Raw genomic sequence first — 14,178 nt, 5'->3', positions numbered from 1 at the left:
TGCCCCATTGTATGTTTTCATGTATATAAATAAACCTCCGTGATTTCTGTGAAGACCGAATTTACACCATTTACAACTTACAATATTTACATTGCCTTTTAAATGTCATTTTGAAAATCAATATAAAAGATAGGTCAAGAAAAACAATCGTAAAATCAATTCTAGAATACATAATAATCCAGTGCCGCTATAGTCACCGCACAATATGGTGCTCAACTGAGACAGCCTAGCCCGTGATGTTTCTGCGCAGTGTCGAGACGCAGATAACAATTCATTGTTGCTTTGCTGAAGATATTTTTTCAACACCAACACAAACCAAGGTGGCATGGGTACTATGCAAAGTGGCGGCTAACAATGTAAATGAATCACACTACAAGCCCACAAATGCTGTATTTTTTTATTTGGAGAGTGATGTGTTGTTATTAAGTTTTAATTAGTGTACAACCATTTACGGAAAAGCCAATTGTTTACGTTACACCTCTCTATTTTAAAATTCCACATTATATTGTTTTGTTGACTTCAACGTTAAAATGTAAAAGCTCACAAAATGATATATATATAGTGCAACATGCCCAAACCATGTGGCTAGCTGCCTGAGGGAGTTCAATCCTAAACAGGAATGTTTCTGAGCCAGCACATGCTAATAAAAAAAACTCAAGCTCTGGTTTACTGGTTTCAGTTCTGAGTCGCTACAATTAGATTGTGCCAGCTCAGTCACCAATGAGTAATGTTGACTTTTCATTTTGTTTGGCACTATCCAACTCTTTGTATGAAGTGAAATTAAAATGTGTAATTCTACACTCAATGAGAAACCCAGAATCACACAGAATGTCGATTATATAAATGTGTAATATTCCATGATACTGTATTTATTTTGCAATAAATGTGTACATTTCAATTGGCACATACTATATTGAATACAAAATAGTTTCATGTGTAAAAAATACAATATTCTGTTAAATGTATGATCAACACATCTTTTAATCGAATGTTGTTTTTATAAAATATCTTCATTATATTCAAGTGTGTAACATTTAAACAAGTTGGATCTCAAAGCTATGAATGTCAAAATATATGGTTCCAGGAAAAATTATGATGCCAATCTATAAATTAAAGGATTTATTTCACAATAACATTGAAGCAGAGGCACAGGCCAAGCCTTCAAACAAACATTGGCTATCTCAGGCACCATCTTGACAGCATTCTCGGAAGTCTCTTGCACCAAACACTGTATGTACGTGCATGCCGACCATTAGACGTATTGTGGAAAGAAGATTGTATTTCTTCTAGTTTTTGTGTGTTTTATCGGTGTAAAACATCAGCAACCAGGTACAATTCTGGATATCAGCTTTAAACACCGCGTCATGGTGTAATAGCGTCCTGTTGCTTGGCAACGCGGCCAGAAGCGCACGTGCAAAATCCATTTAGATTGCGAGCTTGGAGTGCTTTGCCCGTCATTCCATTACCGAGGACGATTCACAACAGCAACACTCGATAGCTGCAGAAAAAAAAAACAAGGAAAACAAAAAACAAGTGCACTGTAAATATTACATTAAAAACAATCACACAATGGACCACGTGGCACAGTTGATTCATGAAATGCATTATTTTTTTTATAATGCACATGGGGTCTAACTAAGTAATAATGCTCTCATTTTGTTCTAGGTTTAATCATGGAACAGATGTGAGGGGGGAGGCACTTCAGGAAATGCCTCAGAGCGGGAGGGTTGCCTTTAAAATGCATATTTATTACTCCCCATCCCATATCTTTCACGATAAGCCACCGCCTGTCACCTACCCTTGATGTATCCACTGCTTAGAGGGAGATTGACATCATTGTGACTCATAGTCTTAAAAGTGTTTGCATAAATACTTAATGATCAGAAATGTAGTCTAAGACGTACTTTAAATTCATGGAGTTAAGCGTGACTTCGTGCGAGACTCATGCTGTAGGTCCACAACAATGGGTAGTAGTCTCAGTGGCCCAGAAATGGCCCATTTAAGATGTCAGGATCAACAGGACAATGTTTTACACTCACACACTGCTTGAGCCACAAGGCCCTGTTTGCTCAACCCCAAGACCAACTTAGGGGCGCCAATGGCTTCGGGTACCATTTTTTTTTGCATTGACCCCTTTGGTGTTCGGTCAGCTCTGCAAGGCTGCCGTGAGAAAGCGGGGTGAAGCTGCGAGGCCCCTTTACGAAATGAGTCGGCACCATTCCCAGTGGCCGTAGAAGCACGGAAATTAGAGAGCCAGACTAGGTCATGAAGGTGCTAATAATTCATTGATAATACCCGAGGCTTATCGAGATCTACATTCATATATTCAACATTATTGCGATTCACCTAATTGAGAGTCAGGCTGAGAAATATGTAGGCCTTTAAGTCTACATGTTTTGCTTACAATGCGGAGAGAGACAGCTTTAAGTGGCATAGCCAAGGGTGGCCATTCAGCTAGTACAGTATAGCAAAACTATTTTGAGCATATGCTGTGTATAGAAACATCTAAAATAACGGTATGCAATGAATTGCTGAATTTCCTACAGAATAAAATATAAATTGGGTGGTATAGCATATAATGAGCTTGCAACGGGCACATTTTATAACGAGTTGACAGTTTAATTTTCTCCGGTACTTGATACATGACTGTGATTTCTGTGGGAAATTATCAAAGTGTACTTTATACTCTAAAGTGAACTTAATAATGTTAAATGTATATCATCATTCACAAAGTGGGTGGTAATAGTGTGTCATTGATGTCACCCAAATCCAAAGTTTAAAATTGTCTTCATCTGCAATAAATACCTCTCCTTTACAAAAGTATGCAACCCAGTAAACATGCAACATTTAGGCAGCATTAGCATGTCCGAACTGCTGGGCCAATGTTGACCCAATGATTCATATTTACTGGTTATTGACTTGCTATGATTATCGACAATTTAAATAAACACATTTTGATGTTCATGTATTTATGTTGATTTACTTAATCCAAGTTACTTTTCATTGACTGCATATTTTTCAAAGTTATGGTGTTTGCTATACTATAATTCCCACACTACAATGCATTGAAATCAAAGTTCTCATAGGATAAACATTGTCCCCAGGCATATAACTATACATCAATTGATTGATTGAAATAAATGTTTACACTAATGACACATTCATTGAATTATGCATTTAACAATCGGTTATATTTCGAGTCATTTTTAAATTTTCGACGCGACTCCTGCATCCACTAGAGGCATTGAATTCACAATACTAACCTGATTGATTCATGAATCGAATTCTTGTGGCAATTCATAGAATCACGAGGGGGGCAAATCGTTACGTTATTATCTCTTACCATCAAAATCTATATTTTAAAACATAATATGTGAGTAGATAGACTCGAATTAACAATCTCTATGAAGTATATAATTTTCAAATACAAAATTGCACCGAAACCTTAACAACAGATGATCAGATGAAGGACAAAGGCCTGCATTTTGAATTTTGTTTTAAAAGGTTAAAAAAATACATGATCCAAATGGGATTACACTTTTAAATAGTGACTTAATAAACCATAACAAACTCGTTATAATATGTCAGGACATAATTCTTACGGAATCATTTTACACAAAAAATTAACCAGAGCGTTTTGCCATTACAAGAGAGGCCAACTGTAACACTATCTCCACAGTTGGCTGACTTGTAAAGCTATGAGTTTTAACAATTCATCTTCATCACAGCACACGTGTATGATGCATTACCAGCACTTACATTTTAAGCACATATAATTGCAATTTTCCCGACATATTTTCGATGAGTTTATTATTGAAAATGTAATGCAATTAAGCAAACAGTTATTTTTTGGGGTTAGGACGCATTTTAATGAAAAGTAGAAAATGTAAGTGTTTTTTTTTAATAATTATGACGATATTCTGGGTGAATAGGCGTTGCAGTTTATACTGGTAGGAACCTCCTGGTTACACCAGCCCTTAGGGGATTATTGTGTCCGTCCGTCATGCATCCAAAAATGGGAGGGGTGGGGCTGGGTGGAGAGGGGAGGGTGGGGAGGGGCTGGATGGGGAGGGTGGGGAGGGGCTGGGTGAGGAGGGGAGGGTGAGGAGGGGCTGGGTGGGGGGTGGGAGGGGTGGGGCTGGGTGGGGAGGGGCTGTTCACCCCGTGGTGCCCTTATAAAACTCAACGTTTAACCTACTCACGCCGGCTTGTGCCCGCCCTCACAGTCGGCCATATTTGCGAAATACACCACGCCGCCATTGACCCTGGCCATTGACCGAGCAACCCAACGTTCCTACCAGCTCCCTCCGCAGGAATGTTTTGAGTGCACTTGCTTTGCACCCAGGGTTACCTGTGTTTAATTCCTGGCCAAGACTAATGACCGCAACAAGTTACGTCTGAACCATGCCCTGGGCCCCTACCTTCACAAAACCGCTGGGACAAATGTGGTGAAGTTTGGGGAAACATCTGCTCGAGCTGACGTGGCATGGCCTTAATCTAGCAGTTGATTGACACATCTGTTATATATGTGATTAGTATTATCTGGATGCACATGTACATTCTAGAGGTACATTTTAAAAAGCATAGATTTTTTTGGACAACATTTTTTAACAGCCCTAACATTTTTTGTAACTGTTTACTCGATGTCATACCTTGCTGTATAGAAAGCATCATCTTCCCCCATCACTACCTCCACAGTTGCTGTGACCCAATACAATTTGCCTCCACTCTACAAAGACTGCACTCCTACGTGTGATCAATAACGTCTCTCTTCAGACCTTCTACCCCTCAAAGTTCTCCACGTTTCTCACTACTGCATTGACCACTTCAGCCTCTTTGAACACTGGCACAGACTGTCTCCTCATACTTGGAAAAAATAATTTTAAAGCTTCTTAGATAATGACACTCAACTCTTCATATCGATGAACTCAATGAATCCCTGTCCACTCACAAATTCTGCCTTGATGTGGTCTAACTTTCTGTAGTTAAGCATACCCAAAACTGAGATTCTCCTAATTAACTATATCCACTCTCACTAAAGGCTCAAGGAATTGCATCTCCTGAATGACAACATCACTCAAGTAAAGAGCATATCTAAGCTAAGCCATCATTGATCCATAGCTCTCATTTTGCACTTACATATCGCAACCGGTTATAGGAAATACCGTGAGATTGAAAAGTAATGATTGTCATCAGTTAATTGGTATGTGTATATAATGAAGTAATGTTTGAATTCCCATCGTGACTTCAGCGATGGCTGGACCCACAATTGCATTAAGATGTAAGAAGATATCATGCACGTACGTTTTCATGAATAGGCTCGATTTGTATACAATGTTTTAATGCATAGCGCGGTGTAATAATGATTGTTTCATCGTTATCAGAAATTGAAGAATAATAAGTGATTCAAACACATTGAGAAATGTTAATTGTCAACATCTATTTGATCATATAATGAATAACGTATTGCTTTGTTCGGTGAAATGTCCAAATCGCAATTGGACATAGACATACAATTATTACGGTTGATTAGACACTTTCAAGATTTAAAGAACTTAACTAAGACATTCTTGAAAGTGAGATGAAGAAGGTGACTGGTGTATAACTGCCAAAATCGCAGGATAAAAAAAAAACATTATGTGCTGGCTTATGCTCCATATTGTTTAAATATTATTTTTTCTACCTACGCGACTTTGCCGAAAGAAGCAAAGAGTATTGTTCAAATAGTTTGTTTTATTTCCATGAAAATGTCTACATTGTCCGAATTGTTCCGTAGCAGTTTGAGTTTTGTCACTTCGTAAACAAACTTTAAGCAGCTCCTTGCTGCTGTCCTACAATGGGCTATTTTTTTTCAAACCCATGTTACACAGTGCTGACATTATTATTTTTTCATTACGTCATGCAGTTTTTCCGCTGGAACCGGTGATGGGATTGTCACTTGAAAGCATGAGCAATCAGCTAGTGGGATTAGCTCAATGATGTAGTTACTAAGCTGTCAGACGTTGACCCTCACAGATTGTTTCAATATGTGTCTAAGGCAAAGGACATCAATTAGGCTTACTCTACACGTGGGAGAGATGAAGTTCACAACCTACACAATAAGAACATTCTATACTTTAACGGATTTTAGCAAATGCTTTTTACTCATGAACACATCTGCATGTTAATGAAAAACAGGGCGACTGTAACAACGTAACGTAACATATCTCAACAAATGTTGTTATTGAAAACTTTTTTCACAAAAATACGTTTTTTTCATACATCCAATGGTTTCATTATGAAGTGACAAAACCTCAGCTGATAAACAGAATAGTTTCATTGGGAATTTGCGCAGCTGTCACATTATCAAAGGTGTGATCTATGAAGCTTGCTGCCAAATTGCTATTTTTGCGATAAGTGGAACAATAAAGCCAGGCAATGATAAATTCTTGGGAATTTTTTTTGGTTTATCCAGAGGTGAGAGGCTCAATGGTGCCTCAGAGAGGCTCAGTGATCTGTGTGTCAGAGCACTGAAGCCGACACTGCTGAGATCCTGATTTGGAATCTGGGCAGCCACCCATGACTAAACAAAAGCCTGAATTGTAGGCAGTTATTTTATCTGCTCAGCTTGATCACAAATGGCTGCACACACAAAAACTACATCATAATATATTCAGTTTTATTCTCTTACATATCCATATTGCAACTGAAGACGAAATGATTATGTTAATCATGCAAACATAAACACTCTTCACCGAACATATGTAGGTATTTTTAAGTGGACATAAGAGGTCTATTATGATGGCTTTAGTAGTCCATTAGTTCTGTAATGTCATGTTCCTGAAGCTGTTCTTTGACAAGAAGTACAGTACAGTAATGTTCTGTTCCATGTGAAGGTTTTGTCTCATAATGTAATGCTCATTGCAAATGTGGCATACCGAATTAATGTGAGTTGAAATAAAACGATGTTTAGGGGCCGTCCATAAATGACGTCTCGCGATTTTGGACGATTTTTGACCCCCCCCCCCCCTCGTCACACGGCGTCATAAAAAGTCAGACCCCCCCCCTCAAATATGACGTCACAAAGCTCTGCTCCCCCAAAAATAAAACATGCTTCAAATCGCTTTAAACTATTGTCATTGTAGTGCGTATTTAATGTGGCGCTGCACTCTGATGTTGTAGGAGAAACCATTTATTAAAAAGTCTATTTAATTAAGTAGAACGTGTTGTTTATATTTAATTAAAGTTGCGCATTTTGATGTGACGTCACATTTCTCAACCCCCCCCCCCCTCGTTACACATCGCCACAAATGTCTGACCCCCCGCCCTAGGTGCATGACGTCATTTATGGACGGCCCCTTATCCGTGGAACCCAGCTTTGTTTCGAGATTGGCTGCAATTGCATAGTAAGATGCCTACCGATAGACAAAAACTGATAATTCTAGATTTGAAGCTTTCGTGACTGCAAGGATTCATACTCTTAGGTTTTTTCGGTAAAGTCACGTAGGTAAAAATAAATAATAAAAATAACGTCGTGATTTTTATTTCTATTATTGTTTTGATTATTTATTATTTATTTATTTTATTATTAATTTTTTACCTACGTGACTTAACCGAAAAAACTGATAAACCAAAACTGAATAAATGGGACTCATGGTGATGCATTTTAAAATGTCTGGATTCTTAAAAGCATACAGCCATCATCTGCTGAATATTGAAAGATTAATTGTCTAAAACCACTTTAGCTCTTTAAATATTTTTACCAAATGCAATTATATATAATCTAATGGGAATTGTGTGACGGGTGCACAAATTGTAGGACTGCTTTCGTACATTTTTTACTTTTAATGGAAATTTTTTAACATTTGTAATGTTTTAATTGCACGTCATCACAGACTCGTGTTTTCACTTTATTTTTTGAGTAGGAAAATTAAATGAACGTTACATATGCCAAAGGAGACAGTGCCCTGTTGAGTCTAAATACAGGAATAAAATACGAGTCAGTGTACTGCTTTTCAATACAAACTAGCAACCCGCACGTCCTTTGCACGTGACTGTCCATCCCTCCCAGACAGCCAGCAGCATTTCTATTCTCATATAGAGCCCTGTCTCTCTCAACCTTTTTCTTGTCTTCTCTGTACTGTATATCACGATTTATCTCGATTTTCTTGCTTTGTCTCCGTTTCTATCTGTTTCTAAATTCATCTGCCCGCTTTCCTCCATCCACTGTATCTCGCCCACTTCCCTCCCCCTATTTCTCTCCTTGTTTCTCTCTCTTTTTTACGATCAGTGGAATCAAGAAGATGCTCGGTGTAGTCGGCACTTTGCTTCGTTCATCATTTCGCAATTTTTTTTTTTAACTTTGCTTTATGTAAACCCCCACCTCTCGCTCACTCTCTTTATTCCCACCTTTCCCGTCTCAATCTCTCTTGCCTCTCACTAATCCTCTTTCCCACTGCTTGTCATGTTCCCTCGCTGTCCTCTTTCCATTTTGATCTCTTTCTTTCCTCTCTGTTTCATGGCCTGTTCATTCTCTCCCCGTCCCTCTCCTCTCCATCTATTCCTCTCTGCTCAATCTCCCACCCTCAACTCCCTCCTCTTTCTCGCTCCCTCACCTCCCGCCTCTACCGCATGTGTGGGATGCACGGCCGTGATGAGAGGTGGGGTGGGTGGCAGGCACGACGTCTGCGTGCCACGAACCGGGCTCAAGGTTATGGGATGCGGGAGACGTCATAGCGCAGATGTGCACGTTAACGTCTGTTTATCACGCGTGTGCACTTGGTGGCCTGGCACCCAAAGAGACAGGAATCCATCCAGGTTGTCCAGCACGAAAAGTTTTTTTTTTATATATATTATACGATAGAATTAAAATGACTGACTATCACTTTCCAGTTAGATTGATTTTGATTTGTATATACACATATTGCCATGTCTATACGAGACTCTATTACTCTAGTGTCAGGTGGAAATTAGGTGATATTGAAAGTAGATAATGTTTATGGAACGCATGAAATGTAACTTTACAGTAAAACCTTAACATTTGTGTGGAATACGTTCCAGTATAAGGGCGCAAATACTAAGTCAGCGGATATTAATACTCAAAGCTTATGATGAAAATAGGGTTGGGGGAATAAATAAATATATTACGTTTAAACAAACATATAAACTGAATGTATACATTAATTAATACAAATCTTTCAGAGTATTATTGTGTTATTTAAACGACCATTAATACCGATGAACCTTAACGTATTTAAAAGTACAAATATCAATAAACAAATTAATGTTATCCCGTACTTTATTGCAAATAATTGTAAAGGAAAGCACTCGCGGGTAAACATTGCGGCAGACAGAGGCAGACTGAGATGGTGAACACTCTCGCCGTCTACGCCTCTGCCATGCGTCACCACTCATTGGGTAGTCGCCAGCTCTGTTTAAAATACAACCCCGTGAATAGCACTACATTACATGTGTCGCGAATACACAAAGCAGCAATGATAACGACCGCGAATATTGGGGGCTCGCTGGACTTAAAACAGGCTGTGAAATGTTAACTAATGCCTTTTTTTGTTGAATATACCTCGTTGGAAGACAAAGACAATCTGCAAACTTTAGCTGTTTCAATTAAAAGTGAGTAACATTCTCAACTATGTCAAATTAAGAGTCAAATTAAAAATTATCGCGAAAGTAAAATGTGCGTGGTAAACCTCCCTCCACTTTCGGGTCTCTTGTGGATACACATTTATGATGTCACACCATCTATTAAAGGCTCAACACCTGAGAACATTTTCACAATTCAGGCTACTGCTTGATGATGCTGGTTGCAACATCAGCGAAACATCGTATCCAATGATGAAATGTTGTGACATTGCTGTTCAACACCGGTGTGCCGAAGCAGCAATACATTTTCATGTTTGTTCATGTGACAATTTTTATTTAGTGGCTGTGACTGGTGGAGGATAGTTTATAATGGACATTTTATTCAAGGGATCTGAGCATAAAAATGTATTATGAAAGTGTAGCTCATTGCCAGATATCATGTTAATGCTGCATCAGATGTCCTCATAAGGACCTGGCTCATTTTACATGTGACAATGGGTGCTGCATATCTACTCAACAACATCATCAGCTTTTCCATTAAGTAATCTCCCGGGTCACAAACTTTAACTAAAATAATTGTATTCACCCATTTTTCACTTTTTAATGGTTTATTGTCCAATGGCTACTAACGAAAACTGTTGATATGTTTTATATAACCGTTATTACAATATGATGCAAAGAACGATCAACACCAAATAATCAGAAATGCGCACAATCTCGTCAGATTTTAGAAGATTAACAGAGTTGATACTGGATCGTGATTGGAAGGGTGAGCACCATGCATAATCCGTGTTTTAGACTGCAGGGCTACGTCATGTGCAGCAAGGCCAGTGCATTAAATTCCATTGCCAAATCCATTGCCAACCCCCACTGACCAGTGTGGTGAAGTATCGTCATACCCCCACGACCTGCGCGATGTGTGGAGGCCCTTAAGCAGCAGTGTATGTTTATTAAGCATGATTACGAGAGCACACCACTACCAATGCAGCTCCTTACGTATTTATCTATTTACACAGCTTAGTAAAGTGGTGCATACATACAATTCAAGCAAAATAACGTAAAACTCTTTGTCAATCCACTACCAGATTAAGGCCTCCCCACGTTAAGTTGGTAACGGTGATTCTCGGATCACACTTCAACGTGATGGTCAGTGCAAGTCGGTGAAAGGCTAGGGTGGGGTGCCACGGTGGCGAGATGTCAATTACCTTACCTAGTATGCAGTAGGACGTGGGTTCGATCCCGATCCCGATCCCGACCCTGACGCCCGTGATTTTGAAGTTTGCGTGTCTCTCTCCCCATGGTCGCCTGGATTTTTCTCCAGGTTCTCCGGTTTTCCCCTCCACATTTAGAAACATGCATTCTAGAATATTTGGCTGCTAAAAAATTCCCCATGATAAGCCACTTCCTTGAGCTATTATTTATGGTTAGGTCGCTTCTGAAAAAAGTGCTATATAGCTCAGTGGGCTTTACCTGGTAAAATAAAAAATAGTTTAGTTTTTGTCATTTCAGATATCACTCGCCACAGATGTTAGCCCGTGCCTAAAAAAAAAAATGTTGGTTAATATAGCACAGTGTGCTAACCACCACTCAGCCATACGAATATGAGGATATTTATAATGAGTGAAGTGTGTCAGGTATGGCCAGTGATCAAAGGGTGTAATTTGACATTATGCAAGCGAATATATTACCCAAACACTGCTGTGAAAATTTGATTTTAGCACAGCTTTAATAAAACTATAATTTTAAGCTTGGCAGTTTGACTGACAAGAATGTCAACTTCAGCTTTGTCCCTCTTAGAATGACAAACTTATTAGGCGTCCATACATTTTTCAACCATATTAAAAAGTTCAAACATCAGTTTGATCTCAAGCAATAAAACTCGAAAAGCACACTCATTAGTATGACGATTTTTTTTATTATGATATGGGTTGCAACCCACATGTTCACCATGGCATTGGTGAAACACGTGGCATTGAGATTTAAGAATTTTAGGTGGTTTAAGATGCTTTTGTTACGTGATGTTGAAGATCACTGAAGCTTTTTGATTGAAAACATTGAAGTATATAAGGAATACAGTACGTTGTCAATATTTCAACCATGCACTTAAAACTGTTATCTAATTGTAATCCTTTAAATAATATAACATATGTGATAACCTACATTTTATGGGACATATCCGTTATTAGTGTGGTATAGCATTTTAACACGTAGAAGTAACTAGTAAATAAAGTAAATGAAATATTCATCACAGGAATTTAATTGCATCTTTGAAGTCACACTGTGTAAGAACGTGTAATTATAAATGCATCGAAGGTGCTGAAATAAACAACTATTGTGCATTAGTCACCACAAAAATCCGATTAACTATAATTACAGGGAATGATGGAAGATTTAAACAAAGAGGGCCACAAAGTTCAACTCAAGGATAATGTTGGCAAAACAAAATCCATGCGCGAGTTTTCTAAACCAAATATAACTGTTGGAGGAACCCAATGATACAAAAATATAGGTGAACAATAACAACAAAAATAATGAAAGACAGCATACTATTTTCTCTGAAGAGGAACGATTCCATTCAACACATAGAGTTAGCTATGATTCATCGATCAACAAAAGGGACAATGATAGATAAATTGGAACGAAAAATTGTGCAAAGAAGTAAGGAGAGACGCATGCTTGGAATGCCACTACAATTGAACACATGGGTCACGGAATAAATGCAATCGGAGATATATTGACTTTTACGAAAGGTCAGTGCAGGCAGGATCCAACGCGACTGATGACAACGGCAACCAAAAGGATGACCACCACAGAATAGGTGCGGCGAGCTCGGCTCATGTATACTCGCGAGATGGATTGTGGCATCGGAGGACAACGAGGGATGGTGATGGTGTTGGGATGCCTTCATGCACGGTTGATGATGATGATGATTGTGCATTGGTCTGGTGCAGTTCCATGAAATGCAGTGTGGCCTATGCTGTGACGAGCGATTAATATTTGTCACTCGTAAAATGTTGTCACCACCAATTTCATGAATAACCAATCACGAACAAATTAAAGGTGAAATTAAATCAATCAGCGTGAACAGATACGTGGTTGTACAAGAAACAGGGGGAATGGGGGAGATGGGAGAGAGAGGAGGACTTTCCTCAGTGAGAGCGAGGTGAGTGAAGAGAGTATATTCTTAGGTTTTTTCCGGTAAAGTCACGTAGGTAAAACATCAAAATTAATAAAAATTAAATAAAAATCACGACGTTTCGGAGGCAACACAAGTCTCCGTCATCAGGTTGCCTCCGAAACGTCGTGATTTTTATTTTTATTAATTTTGATGTTTTACCTACGTGACTTTACCGAAAAAACCTAAGAATATGAATCCTTGCAGTCACGAAAGCTTCAAATCTAGAAGTGAAGAGAGTGTTGCTTGTGTTGTTGTGCACTTATTTTTGTTGTTGTGGACTTGTGGTGTGAATCTCCCGGGGGATTTTAATGAAATCATAAACACCCAGATTGTACCAGATCTCGATAGCGATAGATGGGCGACCGACATGCGCATGACCTCGTACGATTAGCACGGTTGGCTACGTACAGTGCGAAAGAAGTTCAACATACAGACTGCTGCAGGACAGCATTTTAAAAGCCACTGTTACACTGTAATATGAACCAACATATATGCTCACCCTTTTCACCAACCCTCACGGACCAGCATAGTGAAATATAGTGAAATATAGTTAAATGACCCCGTCATCCAGCAGTGAATTGACAGACATACTCTACTGTACATGTAGTTTGGTGAGGTGGGATGGATGGTGCAGAATTAAGCCGTTAGTTGGGATGGGAGGGGGATGGTGTCATGTTGTATAAAGGGGGACCTTGCTGTGGCAGGGGTAAACACATTCCTGCGAAGGGAGCTGGTAGGAACGTTGGGTTGCTCAGTCAATGGCCAGGGTCAACGGCGGCGTGGTGTATTCCGCAAATATGCCCGACTGTGAGGGCGGGCACAAGCCGGCGTGAGTAGGTTAAACGTTGAGTTTTATAAGGGCACCACGGGGTGACCAGCCCCTCCCAAACCAGCCCAACCGCTCCCACCCCCCACCCAGCCCCACCCTCCCCACCCAGCCCCTCCCCACCCTCCCCTCCCCGCCTAGCCCCCACCCTACCCACCCAGCCCCTCCCCTCCCATTTTTGGATACACGACGGACGGACGGACACAATAATCCCCTGTGGGCTGGTGTAACCAGGAGGTTCCTAATATATAGAGTAATCTAAATCAGTTAAGCCTCCTGTTAATCACGTGACGTCGATGTGGCCACCCCCACTCCGAATCCCTCCCCTCTCCCCACCCCCTGTGAAAATAGACACTGATTCGTGCAGCGCCGATGTTCTTATGTGGACTCTTCCCCCCAATCCTCATCTTTCTCGACCCTTTAGTCCCGTGTTTCCATTCCATTTCCATCATTTTCCTCTTATTTCCCAATATTTATTTTCTCACTTTTTCCATTTTCTCGCCATGACTCTACTCGCCTGCACGTCATGTTCCAAGGGTATACCAGCTGTTGCATATAAATTCAGTGATATTGCAAAGCAATAGGTGGAGTGCAT

General features: G+C 39.7%; 1 protein-coding gene across 2 annotated transcripts in view; it reads right to left on the bottom strand.

Moving 5' to 3' along the window:
- Nucleotides 1–1,014: 1,014 nt before the first annotated feature.
- The window catches only part of LOC144738579 (uncharacterized), a 60,296-nt gene continuing 47,132 nt past the window's right edge, over nt 1,015–14,178 (bottom strand). For both annotated transcript variants that reach the window (XR_013589288.1, XM_078621614.1), the window contains one exon: nt 1,015–1,498. The gene's annotated coding sequence lies outside the window, so the exon portion shown is untranslated. The remainder of the gene's footprint in view (nt 1,499–14,178) is intronic.

This window comes from Lampetra planeri, chromosome 3 (genome assembly GCF_965212315.1).
Source record: "Lampetra planeri chromosome 3, kcLamPlan1.2.h2, whole genome shotgun sequence".
Taxonomy (NCBI): Eukaryota; Metazoa; Chordata; class Hyperoartia; order Petromyzontiformes; family Petromyzontidae; genus Lampetra; species Lampetra planeri.
Note: the sequence above shows the minus strand (reverse complement) of the source record. Positions and strands in the feature narration are given on the sequence as shown.